Source organism: Palaemon carinicauda, chromosome 36 (genome assembly GCF_036898095.1).
Source record: "Palaemon carinicauda isolate YSFRI2023 chromosome 36, ASM3689809v2, whole genome shotgun sequence".
Taxonomy (NCBI): Eukaryota; Metazoa; Arthropoda; class Malacostraca; order Decapoda; family Palaemonidae; genus Palaemon; species Palaemon carinicauda.
The window spans coordinates 49,771,744-49,786,248 of record NC_090760.1 but is presented as its reverse complement, the minus strand read 5'-3'; positions in this window follow the sequence as shown (position 1 = coordinate 49,786,248).

Below are 14,505 nucleotides of genomic sequence, written 5' to 3'. Positions count from 1 at the left end.
GGCGCCCTATTTAACATGTTAAGTATGTCATTTTTAGAGGGGGAGCCATGTACCAACCGTGTGTCACACAATTGTACATAATTCCTTTTACATATATTATGCTTGTATCTTCGCTATTCCCTCTCACTAAAACGGACATGAAAATTCATGACTGGTTTTTCCTCTGTAATATTGTCTGTCTTGTGAACTTGTTATGTCCTGTTGCCTTGAGGTTTTGTATCCAAAGGGCACGGAGTAGGTTCACCACATGAGGAGAGCCATCTGCGGCAGGTTGAAGGCGAGCGATACTTGTCATTTCCCTGAGGGCAAGCGAAGCCCTTTGGTCCCCCAATGGATGTTGCGAGAGCTTAAAAAGCTTTGCTATACGGGCGGCTGTCGACGGCGAGTACTGCTGCAGAAGGTATGTTTTGAGAGACGTCATACGCTATTGGGGTGTCTCCTTGTTCACAAAGCCAGTCAGATATATCTGGGAAGGTGTCCTCGGTTATCGCTGCGAGAACATAATCCGCTTTGTTGGTTGAGCGAGTCACGCCCCTGATACGAAAGTGAACTTCAGAGCGTTGAAACCAAGCAAACGCTTCTCCGCTGGCGAACGGTGAAAGTTTCAATGGGGCGGCGGAGGGGCGAGGGAGGTGGAGGTGGAAGGCAGTTGGAGGGAGTCGACTTCCGGGGTCACCAATGTGATGGCGCCGAGTAAGGCTGTGAACTCAAAGTCAGGTTGGAAATGACTGAGTTATATTGTTTTGGAACACTCTCCTTATATACAAAACCTCAAGGCAACAGGACATAACAAGTTCATAAGACAGACAATATTACAGAGGAAAAACCAGACATGAATTTTCATGTTCGTTTTAGTGTGAGGGAAGAGCGAAGATACAAGCATATATATACAAAAGGAATTATGTACAATTGTGTGAAACACGGTTGGTACAATTAAAACCTATGCAAAGAAGCAAAACAGGTAGGGAACATAGCCTCATATTTGATTCAATAATAAATGGAAGATATTTTATAGCTGTAAAACAAGCTGAATTTTACAAAAAAATGTTTCCCTGAATGGTCTATGCTTACAGCTCGGGAAAACTTCATCATTATACCATTTTAAGAGGAGAGAGACCCAAAAATTACCTTCCAATAAGTGTACTCCCAGTTGTATATCAAATATTGACAAAGATTATATTTGGTCGAATAGAAACACTGCTAGATATTAGTCAATCAAGAGAGCAGGCTGGCTTTAGAAGTGAAGAATAAACAACTGACCATATCCATGTAATTAGCCAGATAATGACAAACCACCACGTATGGCATTTATAGACTACGAAAAAGCTTTTGATTCTGTCAAATCTTCAACAGTAATGAAAGCCCTTCAAACCCATGGAATAGATTAATATTATGTTAGAACACTTGGAGATATCTTTACGGGAAGTGCAACAATCCTAAAACTACATAAAGATAGTAAACAAATTTTCATTCAGAAAGTAGTTAGAGAGGGATACCCCCTATCTCCAAAACTATTTGCAGCATGCCTAAAAGGAGTTTTTAAATATTTACATTGGGAAAATGTAGGAATTAATATTAAGGGAGAATACCTGAACAACTTGAGATTTGCAGATGGCATTCATGTGTTTAGTGAATCAGAAGAGGAATTGCAAAAGATGAAAGAAGATTTAGATAGAAATAGAAGAATGTAGGACTTGAAATTAAAATGAGTAAAACTAAGTTAATGATCAAGTAAAATGCAGGGAAACAACCTATAAGGTTTATTGGTAAGCTTCTAAAGATTGTTGATTAACATATGTACTTCAGGTGGACAGTAGGCATTTCCCCAGGACATGCGACCGAAATTGAAATAAAGATAACCCTAGGAATGAGAGCATTCGGTTAACAAAAAGATTAAGAAAAAAGAAGTAACACTTTCTCTAAAAAGAAAAACCTTTAATCAGATAGTCCTACCAGTATTAACTTATGCACCAAAAACATTATTAAAGCTTTCTAAAGCCATAGAACTTAAGCAGCTTATAGGCCAGAGCTATGGAAAAAATAATGATGTAATTACACCAAGAGACAGTAAAAGAGCAACACACTAATATTCACTAATAATTCAATCATTGTCTTGAGGATCTTCAGATCAATTTCGGACATAAAACATTATATTTTCTTATCTGGTAAGGCTTTTTCATTTTTGGCCAAGTAGGTGTTATGAACGATTTTTTTTTTTTTATGAGAATAGTCATTTTATATAGTTATGTACAGTATTCAATTAAGTATGTTTACTGAACACATCCAAACATCCACGCATACACATAATCGCAAACTTTGTGAAACTTGTAGTGTTTCCTTTATTTTATCACTCGGCATTCAACCTCAATAACACTTTATCACCAGACAACTCTGGCCCAAGAGTATTCTTCTCATTACTTATGGTTTGCCTAACTTTATATTGAATTTAACCAGAGGACAATAGTAAATGAGATAACTTCATGAGTTACGTATCTTAATTTACAAACTTTTGATATTAGCAATTCGATAACAAAAAATATATTTATATATATAGTTCTTAAAATCTGTAAAGTTATTAGAAAAAGGGAGATTGCTCTTTTAGTGAATAATAAGCTTTTGGAGATCTAATAAGTTCATAAAGAATGGGAAATATAAAAATCAAAGGTATTACCTCGAAATTGCAAGACCTTTTAGGAGAAAATTATAAAATGTAAACAAAAAACCAAACTACGTGTAATTATAAGAGAATTCCCCAATTTTATCGAACGCAGTACTATTAAACATTTTATGAAGGAAATTAGTTCGGATGTTGTCTAGCCAGTCTCCTTTAGGTCTGCAATACAAGCAAGAAAACGTCGAGAGATCGTCAAGCTCTTGTTCCTGTTGGACTGGGATATGTCAAAAAGATAGAACCTCTTGAACCAAACCAATATAGCTTTTGCTATAATATATAACGATAGGTGGAAAGGAAAACTATTCTCACGGTTTAGTTTTATAATTGATATTTTGTATAAGTCTGAGATGTTTGAAGCTATGGTGTGAAATATAGCCGAGTTTTATTAGAAAACCATTTTAGCAACCTTAGCTAGAGTAATTCACTGCAAGAATAAATAAATAGAGCATACGAAGTGTTATCACGGAAATTGGTAGACTGTGTAAAAAAAAAAATGAAACATCTCAGTTCACGAGACGAGAAATAATTGCATGTCTCACGATGTAGACAGGTAGTTCCCCGAAACATACAATTACTCAAATGGGATTGCTACCCACTCGCGATATATATATATATATATATATATATATATATATATATATATATATATATATATATATATATATATATATATATATATATATATATATATATATATATATATATATATATATATATATATATATATATATATTATATATATATATATATATATATATATATATATATATATATATATATATATATATATATATATATATATAATCGTTATATGTTGTACTGTATGTTAAAACGGTAGAACTCGAGTAAAAACACTGAAATGTAACGTAAATGTGAACAAGATCTTATAGGTATTTAATGAACTACGAATAAAATATAATTCATGCGATCAAATAAAGACCTTCAAATTACAAGTAGCAAATAATTCAATTCTAGTTTAACATAAAGATATAAAAACGAATCTTGAACATAAGAAATATGATTAATTGGAAATAAAAAAAAAGGTAGGAAGACCAATCAAATACTCAACTTTTTCGATGATTAAAACAATATTAAGAGTGTTTGTAAAAAGGATGAATAATAGTGAAAAAGAAAGATACAAATTAAACGTCTTACTGAATTAGAATCCAAGCATAATCAATAACTCCATAGCATGTGATTGTGGAGATATAGTCAATAAATGCTCGTATTTTTTGATTATTTGGAAAAATATAGAAAAAGTCTCTCTCTCTCTCTCTCTCTCTCTCTCTCTCTCTCTCTCTCTCTCTCTCTCTCTCTCTCTCTCTCTCTCTCATTTACATATACACATACATAAACATATGTAAATTTCAGAATTACCATAAGAGACCGGAGGTTGTGAACAAGAAAAATATTTTCGATTTAAATAACAATTATTGCTACTGATATATATACATGTAATCCAAATATGGCTACCTTTTACTTGATATCCTCTTTTTATGATACCAGATTTATGGGAAAAACATATATAACATTCTTATAAAAAACTAGTTATTTTTACTCGTTTCAGGCATAAGATAATGATAAGGCTTTTCATTTGCTATCATTAATATTGATTCTGTACCCTCTTTTCGATCGTGATTTCTCAAATATTGATAAGCTTTTTCTAAATGTCCGGTCATAGCAAAGCATTGCAAATGATTAGGAATATCATCAAAAAGGAGATATATAATCATTAAACATTACCATCAATGAATTTCCCAATCAATAAATAAGTGGTTATTCCATTTGCAATCAAATTCAAAATAGTTCCGCTGTTAAAAATTAAACGTAACCAAGAGTCATTGGGCGTGAATAATATATGCATTCGAATAACATTATGATAGTTTGCAAAAAAATCTTTACAAATATTCTTTTTCATTATAATCGAAACGATATTTTATTGCTTCCCGTATGCATTGAAGAGCAACGTTATAGAAAAACCAGATTTGTTACGAAATTGTTTAGTAAATCAAATATAAATGTTTTAAGTTGTTTTTTTTTCTGATTGCACCTTCCTGGAAACTCATCTTTGAATATATCTTGAGATTGCCGAAGTTTTCAAGTTGATCGCTTTAACCAGAATTAAATCGAATACGTTTCTTCAACCTCTTTTTCAGGCTTCCATCAAAGAGGCATGAATCTGTAATCAGTAAATAAAGAAATGATCTTATGCACAATGCTAGAAATAATCTTTATTTCTACCCATTTGTTGGTTAGGATTAGAAAAGTATAATCTAACCTTGAAAAATATACTTGAATATTCTGAAGAAGTGTTTTAATTCTTTCATTCTACCTTGTTTTGAGTATTGTCCTCCTGTCTGATCTTCAGCTAATGAATATCATCTTAATTTGTTGGACAAAAACTCACGGTCTATTAAATTTCTTATTCCTGATCTAGATATTAATCTTTGGCACCGTCGTTCAATTAGTTTATTATGCCTCTTGAATAAGATTTTTCATAACTCTGACCATCCTTTACATTCAGACCTTCCTGAGCAATTCCACCCTGTTCGTAATGTTAGGCAGGCACCTAAATCTAATAGCAAGGACTTCTCCATCATGAGGCTTAATACTACACAGTATTGTAGAAGTTTTATTCCAGCTGTGATCAAGTTGTGGAATGATCTTCCGAATCGGGTGGTTGAATCAGTAGAACTTAAAAATTTCAAAGTAGTAGCAAATGTTTTTATGTTGAACAGGCTGACATAAGTATTTTTATAGTCTATATTAGTCCGTGGGCTGAGGGGGCTCACTTTGCACCCCCTCCCTCCCTTTAAAATTGAAAATAAGTGCATTTAGGTTGTAGCATTTTATCCATATTTAAATTTTTTTAATGTTCTCATTGAAAAAATAGGGACTTATGTGCCACTTTCTTTGATGACATCATCGAATTTTGCTGCTGCCAGTTTTGGGGTAAAGGAAAATTAATTAGACATAACTCCGGACTGAATTGTCACAGAATGATAAATGACATATCAAAATGTTTGCTTTGGACCTCTAACAAATAAAATGGACAATTTTCAATTGTTTAATAATTAGGTCACCAGATGTCAAAAGGTCACCAAACCTGGGGTCAAGTGAAAATTTTAGGCACCTCCATGAATGTACCCCCAGGACCAGCCAGACCAATATTTGATGACTTTTTCTGCCTTATTTTATCCCTAGAGACTGCAAGAAATAGAATGATACCCATTAAGTGTACTTATTGGCCAAATCAAGGAAATGAGCTATTATGTAAAAAGGTCAATTTGCAAATTTGTCGTTTTTTTGCCTCAAAATTGTAAAAACTGATAAAGCTCATGCTTATGCCTGAAATTTCTGATAATTTCAGATAGACTTACCTCAGGAAAATGCCAAAGAGAAAGGCTACCACCGAAAGACCAGCACCTGTCAATACCGACATCTGCATAATTCACGACGGCAACATTAAAACAACTGACTTCGTCCGGTTCTCCCAACCTCAAAATCCAGAAAAACGTTTTGCCAGTATTTGCAAAGTCCGGGATAAAAAACAGTCTCAACCGATTGGGTTGTCTCTGCGGCGTGATAGCATTTGTGAATAAATCCCCCAACAGTATGGAGAAAATCATGGTTACCATCGTGCATGTTATCAGAGAGTCACCAAAAATCTGGGCCGCCTGTAACCTAGTAGTGAAGTTACCAAAGGTCCCTTTATGAGGCCAATTCATCGCAGTTCACCTGACAAAGTTATATTTGATCAGAGCTTATCTTCTGTAAAACCTATGAGAGAAAGAAAGTCTGTGTAGGAGGGTCTTGGACCTCAGAGGGTCTTTGATATTTTTCACATCGTGGTGGGGACACTATTATTTCATTAGCAGGACAACGGGGTGATGAAGAACTCGCCACTCGTATTCGAGGTTATGATCTTTTTGCGTCTGAGGCAAGGTATCACAAACATATCTGCATGAAATAATGTGATCCATCAACATGGAGGAGTTCCAGTGAAGAGGCAAAGCGGGAGGTCATGGAACGTGAAATGACTCATGAACTTTGTTTCTCGAAAGTATGTGACGTAATTGATCGGAAGTTAATCATTGGCCACAAGATAATGCTAATGACAGACTTTAGAGACGTATTCATTGAACATTTATCAATGACTCCCTTTGAAAATCAGAAAAATCGCACAGAGACACTGAAACTGTAATTGGAAAAACATAAACTGTACTCAGAAAAGTTGTGTACTGTATTTCTTGGTAGACAGGGTGGGAAACTGCAATCTGCCTTACTATTTAGCAATAGTCTTGATCTTGCTACTGCTGTCAGAAATAGCTATTGTTTGCATAGGCCTAGTACTCAAATTGATGATGTCGCTTTACTCCTACGCCAGATAATTAAAGATGCTTTCATAAAAGCTGGTAACATGCCATGGCCACCAACTTCCGGGTACCTATAAACAATGGAAAGTCCTATGCCAGAGGGTTTGCAGAAATTCTCCCGCCTAGTTATTTGTCGTAATGGGTCATTGCCTTCGTCAGAGAAGACAGGGCATCTGGCTTCTCTTGGTCAAGACATCTGTCACGCCGCCACAAAAGGCGAGTGGAAGCTACCAAAGCATATTCTTATGTGTATGACACTCTATCATCTTTTTCGCAGTGCACTGTTGAATACACTTATGAATAGACTGGGGCATGCAAAAAGTTACTCCTCGCTTGAACTTCAAACAGCCTAAGCTACTGCCCTAGAAGAGGCTACCAGTGTTCTTAGCCCTAACATTATTTGTAACCCCTCTGGCCAGTCCTTATTCCACAGTGATTTTGACAACTTCGATCAGTATGTCAATGATCTATGTGGTTGTGGTCTCTGCACACAGCGCATAGGATCATGTTGCAAAATATCCTGAAAGGTGAAGTTTCAACAAAGCTATTGATCCCATCAATATAAAAAACAGGGAGGAAGTCCTTAGTAACATCTGAGCCAGAAAATCTACCACTGTGTTACATAAACCAGAGGAGCAGCCCTCGGAGGACCATCAAACACCTTAGTGTTCCAGGTAGTGATGGGACATTGGGCAAATCAGGACAAATCAACATCACCTGGTGCATTGCCAGAATGCTTACATGTACACATACACGAACATATGTAAATTTCAGAATTACAGTAACAGACTAGACGTGAACTAAAAGAATACGCATGATTCAAATAACAATTATAGCTATTGGTATACTGCATAAAAATATGATCCAAAGCCTGATATTCTCTTTTATAACCCCAGATATATGGGAAAAACACATATGACATTTATATTAAAAAAAATAGTTATTTTTACTGTTTTATTACATATGATAATGAGAAAACTTTTCATTTTCTATTATTAATATTGAGACCAGAGTAAGATACTCATCATTTTACTTCCATACCCTCTTTTAGAACGTGACTTCTCGGATAATGATAAGCTTTGTCAAAATGTCTGGTCATAGCAAAGCACTGCAAGTGGTTAGGAATATAATTAAAAAGGAGATTTAAAATCACTAAACATTGGCATCAATGATTTTCCCAGTCAACAAATAAATGGTTATTCCATTAGCAATCCAATTCAAAATAGTTTTGCTGTTAAAAATCAAAGGTGATTAAGAGTCATTGGGCTTGAATAATTTATGCATTGGAATAACATTTTGAGAGTTGAAAAAAAATATTTACAAGTATTCTTCTTTTATTAAATTCGAAATGATATTTTATTGCTTCCTGTATACATGAAAGAGCAACGTTATAGAAAAATCTGAATTGTTTCGAAATAGTTTAGTAAATCAAATGTAAATCTTTGAAGATTTTTTTTCTGGTGGCTACTTCCTGGAAAATAATTTTCGAATATATCTTGAGATTGCCGAAGTTTTCAAGTTGATCGCTTTAACCGGAATGAAATCCAATACGTTTCTTCAACCTCTTTTTCGGGCTTCTATCAAAGAGATATGAATCTGTAATCAGTAAATAAAGAAAAGATCTTAAGTGTAAAGTTAATAACCTTTATCCATTTCTATTTGTTGGTTAGGATTACAAAAGTATAATCTAAACTTAGAAAATATTCTTGCATATTAGTGGGTATTACAATCTTATTCCGTTTTTATATATGTGTGTATGAATATGGACAAAGCACTTCTGATGACGTAGAGGAGTGTGACTTCAGTTGCTTGCAAGAACTGCTTGAGGCACCACGGTAGGTGTATTGACAGATGATATCCTCTTCATGTGGCTACTGGGCAAAGTATTTGATTACTTCTATTCAGGAAGCACGAAATGATCAAGGACGACGATTTCAGAAAGATAATATAATGCTAAAAGGGAATGTTATTCATTATTCAATATAACTGATATTGAAAGAAAATACCAGTGAACCTGGGTGTTATAGTAAATCGAACGCAATGTAAATAGAGAAGTCATTGTTTCTCTTTGGTTAATAGACTTTCATACACCGACAGCATAGTCATACGATATGAAGCAAAGAGACAAACCATTATTATATGACGTTGTAATAGCAACACTACCAACAACCATTGAAGGACTTTATTTGTATCGCTTTTTTCATTTGATCGATTGTTATTGCAACAAATATTTACCTCAGAGAAAATTAGTGGCAGCGTTTAACAATTCATGATGGATTTCGTACTTTTATGGACATTGGTGAAACATGATCCAATTTGGGTTAGTCAACTTTAGATATGAACCTATTATGACGTTTTCAGCCTGCGTTATTTAGTTATCATAACTGTATTTTTTTTTTAAAATTTACTCTCTCTCTCTCTCTCTCTCTCTCTCTCTCTCTCTCTCTCTCTCTCTCTCTCACTCTTTGATCAAGGCATATTCACTCAAGTTCCATCTGTATTATTATACACATATGTATGCCATTTCTATAAATTATTTCTATAATTTACATAAAGGTTTTTTTTCAATGTTATCAACGTGAGCAACGAACCTTCATTTTATTGAAAGCGAGCAATTTGCTGATATGCTGAAAGATAATTATTTTTTTGTCTTATGTCCATGATATTCGTTGTTGGTTCATAAGTAAAATATACGTTAAAGTTATTACAAGTGATCTTTTGCTTAACAATAAATGATCTCAAAAATAAACAAAGGAAAATTGATGATCTTTAATGCTTTATAATATGCCATTTTCAAGGGAAAAAAATGTTTACCCAAATTGGTGTTGGGTAAAAGTGACAAATGACAAATTTCAAAATGGCCACTGCGGCAATTACAGAATCTAATTTTATGATATCTGATGTTGTATGTGATTTTTTTTTCTTTTTTTCTTTTTTTTCCTTTTTTTTTATATGGTTTGAGAGGAAAATCATATAATAGTTTATCTTTTCATTATATTTTAACAGTCATTTATGAAATAATCCAATATGGCTTCCACTTTTCACTATTGGTTTTCAAAGATTATGCATTTCTAGGAGTGTTAAACTCTCAATTCCGTAGCTATGCATGATGATTATATAAATATGAAGACCATTTAAAACAGAAGTGTCATAAATATGTACATAGACATAGTTTATCAGATGCCTTCAACATCTGTAATGCTATCAGCATTAGAGCACGTAGGTCCTTTGCTACTCCCAACAGCAAGTTACGGCTAAGTAAATTTTTTCCTGTAGGACCAAGGTCTTTGGTCACCGTTTTTCATACATTTGTAATTTATTATTTTTCAGAATTGATGATGGCAGACCAGCTTGATCCATTGTTTGTGGTTTCAGAATATGTCCACTTTGAGCGTCACAAACAACCCAACCAAATTCGGTGGCATCCATGTTATTTCAATCCCAGGTCTGTACTTGAGGGTAGACACGTCTAAAATGGTATCATGCTGCTTCCATAGTTGGTGGAAGACGTTCAGGTGGGATATAGCTTGGACTTGTAGCCACCTTCTTACTGAGTCTCACAGCTCATTCAATGTCCCAGTCACTTCCTGGTATAAATGTCCTTAAATGATAACTAGAGCTTGTTAGCTTATATCCTAGATTTCTTCATATGCTTTGTGAGACATGACAAAATGTTTTCCATAACCTTATATTGATGACCACCTTTTAAGAGGCATTTCTTTTCCAGTGTTGTGTAACCTAGATGTATCGCATTCAATTAATGCATGAATGAACAGAAGCTAATGTGCAAGGTCTGTTCCAATGGTTTTCAGTGGCATACTGATGCTGATGACCTTTGATGTCTTCTGCAAATATGTCTCCTAATGACCTTCTTGGGAAGGATGAAGAAGAGGCTCAAAGAAATTTGTATCTCCCGCAACACAACAACGGGTTGATATGATACAATGTTACAAGCTAACTGTACAATATTACAATCGGCTTCTGCAGAGCTATGGCATTTATAACATGTTCTTTATCCATCAATGCTGCAAAGAGATTGATGAAAGTGTTACTTATTTCAGTGATTCGCAAGGAATGATTTCTTTTTCATCTTCATTTACATCCCAAGCCCTATTCTCCTCTGATTGCCTTTATCCTTGGTCAGTAGACCACTTTCACATCCATCAAATACAAACCAGGGAGTATATAAAATTATTGATTACTTACTGTTTTTCGTGTCTAACAAACATTTATTATATGAGTGACCGTGGCACACACACAAAAAAAAAAAGGGGTGGGGGCTCATTTTAGGCCTGCGACCCAGTAGTTATATTTTTCTACATAATTTGAGCAACCAGTGCCTCTGTGAATTCTACACTGACGGACTTTTTCTGCAACTAACTAGATCAGTTGACAAGCTATACAGTTCATGTTTGTCTACTATAAAAGGTTTTCACTTAATTAGATAGTCAAGGAGGAATTGAAAAATTTTGGCATCACGCTAAATTCATGGTTTTCATAAATTTTTCATAGTTTATCTTCAATACTTTTTTTACAAGTTGGCAATCTCATTGCAAGGCCTTGTGCTCGTCTACACATACTGTGTTAGACAATAGCCAAACCAAAAATCTGAAATTGTCAAAGGGGCGCCACGGCTCCGAGTCATCAAGTGTAACTGCAAGCATCTTAGTATAACGTATTTGTTGTCCTATTAGTTTTGTTTATCTGTGAGACTGTTCTGCAGTTTTACTGAATTTCCACAAATGGAATGCTGTTTCCCTTGCGGGAGTCCTTTTCACAAACATGGTGGTTTATAGCTTCTTGTAAGGCATGAATCGATGCAGTCTGGGACAGTACATCTGTGACCTATTCATTCTGCCGTTCGTTACTGGTCCCTTTGAAACCAGAAAGTCCCAACATACCTAACCAAAGAGCTATTCGTGATATAATTTTCTAGAAAATTCTTTGTCAATAGAGTTCTCATATAAAAAGCCGTGTGTTTTTTTAAATTTAAATCGGGTACACTCGACCTCAATGGTCTGAGTTATGATCTATGACTAGAGTCACGTTTGAAGAAATTTGAGATGTCCTTTTCTTGGTCTTGTGCTGAGACGAATTGATGTTCTTGAGAAAAAAATAAATGTTTTTCCTGATTTTTCTTAATATCTTAGTTTAGAAGAACTATTAATGCTATTTCAGCCTTTTTTCCGTAAGTTTGGCATAGTCTGCAGAACGATCAAGGTTGATTGGTTTGGAGCAGACATCGTAATTATTTTGGCATATAAAGATAACATAAAATAAAACATAGAATTATCGTTATTGTCTTTGCAATAGTTAAAATTCACTAAACAAAAGCATATCCAGTCGTACAGAGTTAGTGAAGTAAGATTCGGTAGATAGTCCAAGTATAATCAATATTTTGTTATATTCGGTAAATATTTTATCTTTTTATTGTTACATGTAACATTGTACACTTAATTACATGGAAATTCTTAGAATTCCTTGACTGTGAATATAAATGCTTACACGACAATAATCAAATGGATACCTGCTACATAAGCTAAGATAAAACCAAGAATAGATTTGAAGGCCTTTCATTGCAGTCACCATGAAAACGGTAATTTTTTATGAAGTTGACGAAGGCATATATGGGTAAAGTTTATTTTTTTGCAAAACAAAATATAAACAACTGATTTACCTTAAAAAAATCCTTCGAAGTAATTTTCTATCTAACTTTTCAGAATGGACGTATATTTACTGGGATATACAGGTGATTATCGAGTTTCCCCGGTATCCAAAAAAATAAAAAAATAAATAAATAAATAAAGGTCATTCGTTAGACTCCTCAAAATGTTATTATTATTGATAATTATCGGTTGACTTCTAAACCCCTCAGCCTCTATTTTTCCTGAAAAGATATCAATATTTCATAACATTCTTGCGCCTTTATCACGAATAAAGGTTATCTCTATGACATTCCTTAGATACCAAGAATTCTGATATGAATGAGATAGAGTGTATAATGTTAGAATATTAGAATTGCATTTGAGAAGAATTTTTTTTTTTTTTTTTTTTTTGTAATACAAATCTTATATATTGCTGTATGTTTGCTTGTGTTTATATTTTCATAGTTTTAATTGTTTCATGTTTATTTGTTCCTCACATTATGATCATAGACTAACTAAACAGATTTTAATCAGTCTTTTTACTTGATCATGGGAAAACTTTTAATCCCCATCTGTGGAATAGGTTTTTGCACGGAAGGCTTTATCACTAGATTACATACTTTCATGAAATTACCTTAAAATTGTAAATGTTTTACTGAAAATGTGTCATTCGTGCTCGTCTTTACACCTGTCTATCGATTCATTCTTCCAGTTAACAATTTCTGAAAAGATAAAATTTCCTCATGAAGAGAAGATAATTTGAGAAGTAGAATACAGTCTGTGTTTTAAAAATAAAATTCAGGAATTAGAATTACATAATAGAAGATGAAAGGAGAAAGAGAGTTCTCTCTTTTATTCTATTGCTATTTACCACACTGTTTCGTTAGTTCTTTGTGTTTATTATTGTTATTATTAGTAGTGTTGGAAAAGAGAGATGCTATAAGTGCAAGGAGTTTTACAGGGAAAATTATCGTTGTTCATAAAGAGAGTCAGTATCACTCTAACTCTCACTAAATAATAGGTTACTCGTCAGAGGGATACCTCTCTGTGCAAATTGTAATCACGAACCTTTTGTAATAAAGTGAATAAACCTATGATCGTATGTCTCATTATTCAGTGACACTGGTCATGATTAGTGTCGAGTGTAAAACACGTCTATTTGAGTATACTCTGAGCAAAGTTGTACTTCAAGGCATTAAATTTAAGCATAAGGTACCTACGTATACGCAGTGTATCACAGCAGTCACTGCTGCTTCATGAGATGAAAATGAAGGAGCAATAGGTTACAGTGATGTTGAAGAAGAATTTAGAAGAGAACAACGACTGCAGGACTAAGAAAATTGGTCAGAAAATGTAACAAAGTTAATTACTAGAACATTAGTTGAATGGGAAGAAGAGAAGCAAGCAACAACAGCATCTCCGATACACATGCACGAACTTCAGATGTGCATGAGTGTAAACGTATATGCATAGCTGAGTGAATATACTCAAAACACCAACATCTGGCAGGTATTTGGCCTTTCAGTGACCGACTTCCTAATTTAAGTTTCATTCGATTGAAGTGTGTTTGAGAGACTTTAAAGAAGCCACATATGGGTGATCAGGAAAAAAAAAACAATACTATTAAGTAGATTATTCAAAAATGCTCTGGCAATGGAGACAATGTGTTTGTCTCAAGGCAGTTTTATATGTTATGATAAAATAGGAGCGATGTTTATTTAAGAAACACGCCTTGCACTATTTTAGAAAACGTGATATAAAAGAAAACTTTCTATCAAAAACTTTAATGGGTGAGTTTCTTTCTATTTTT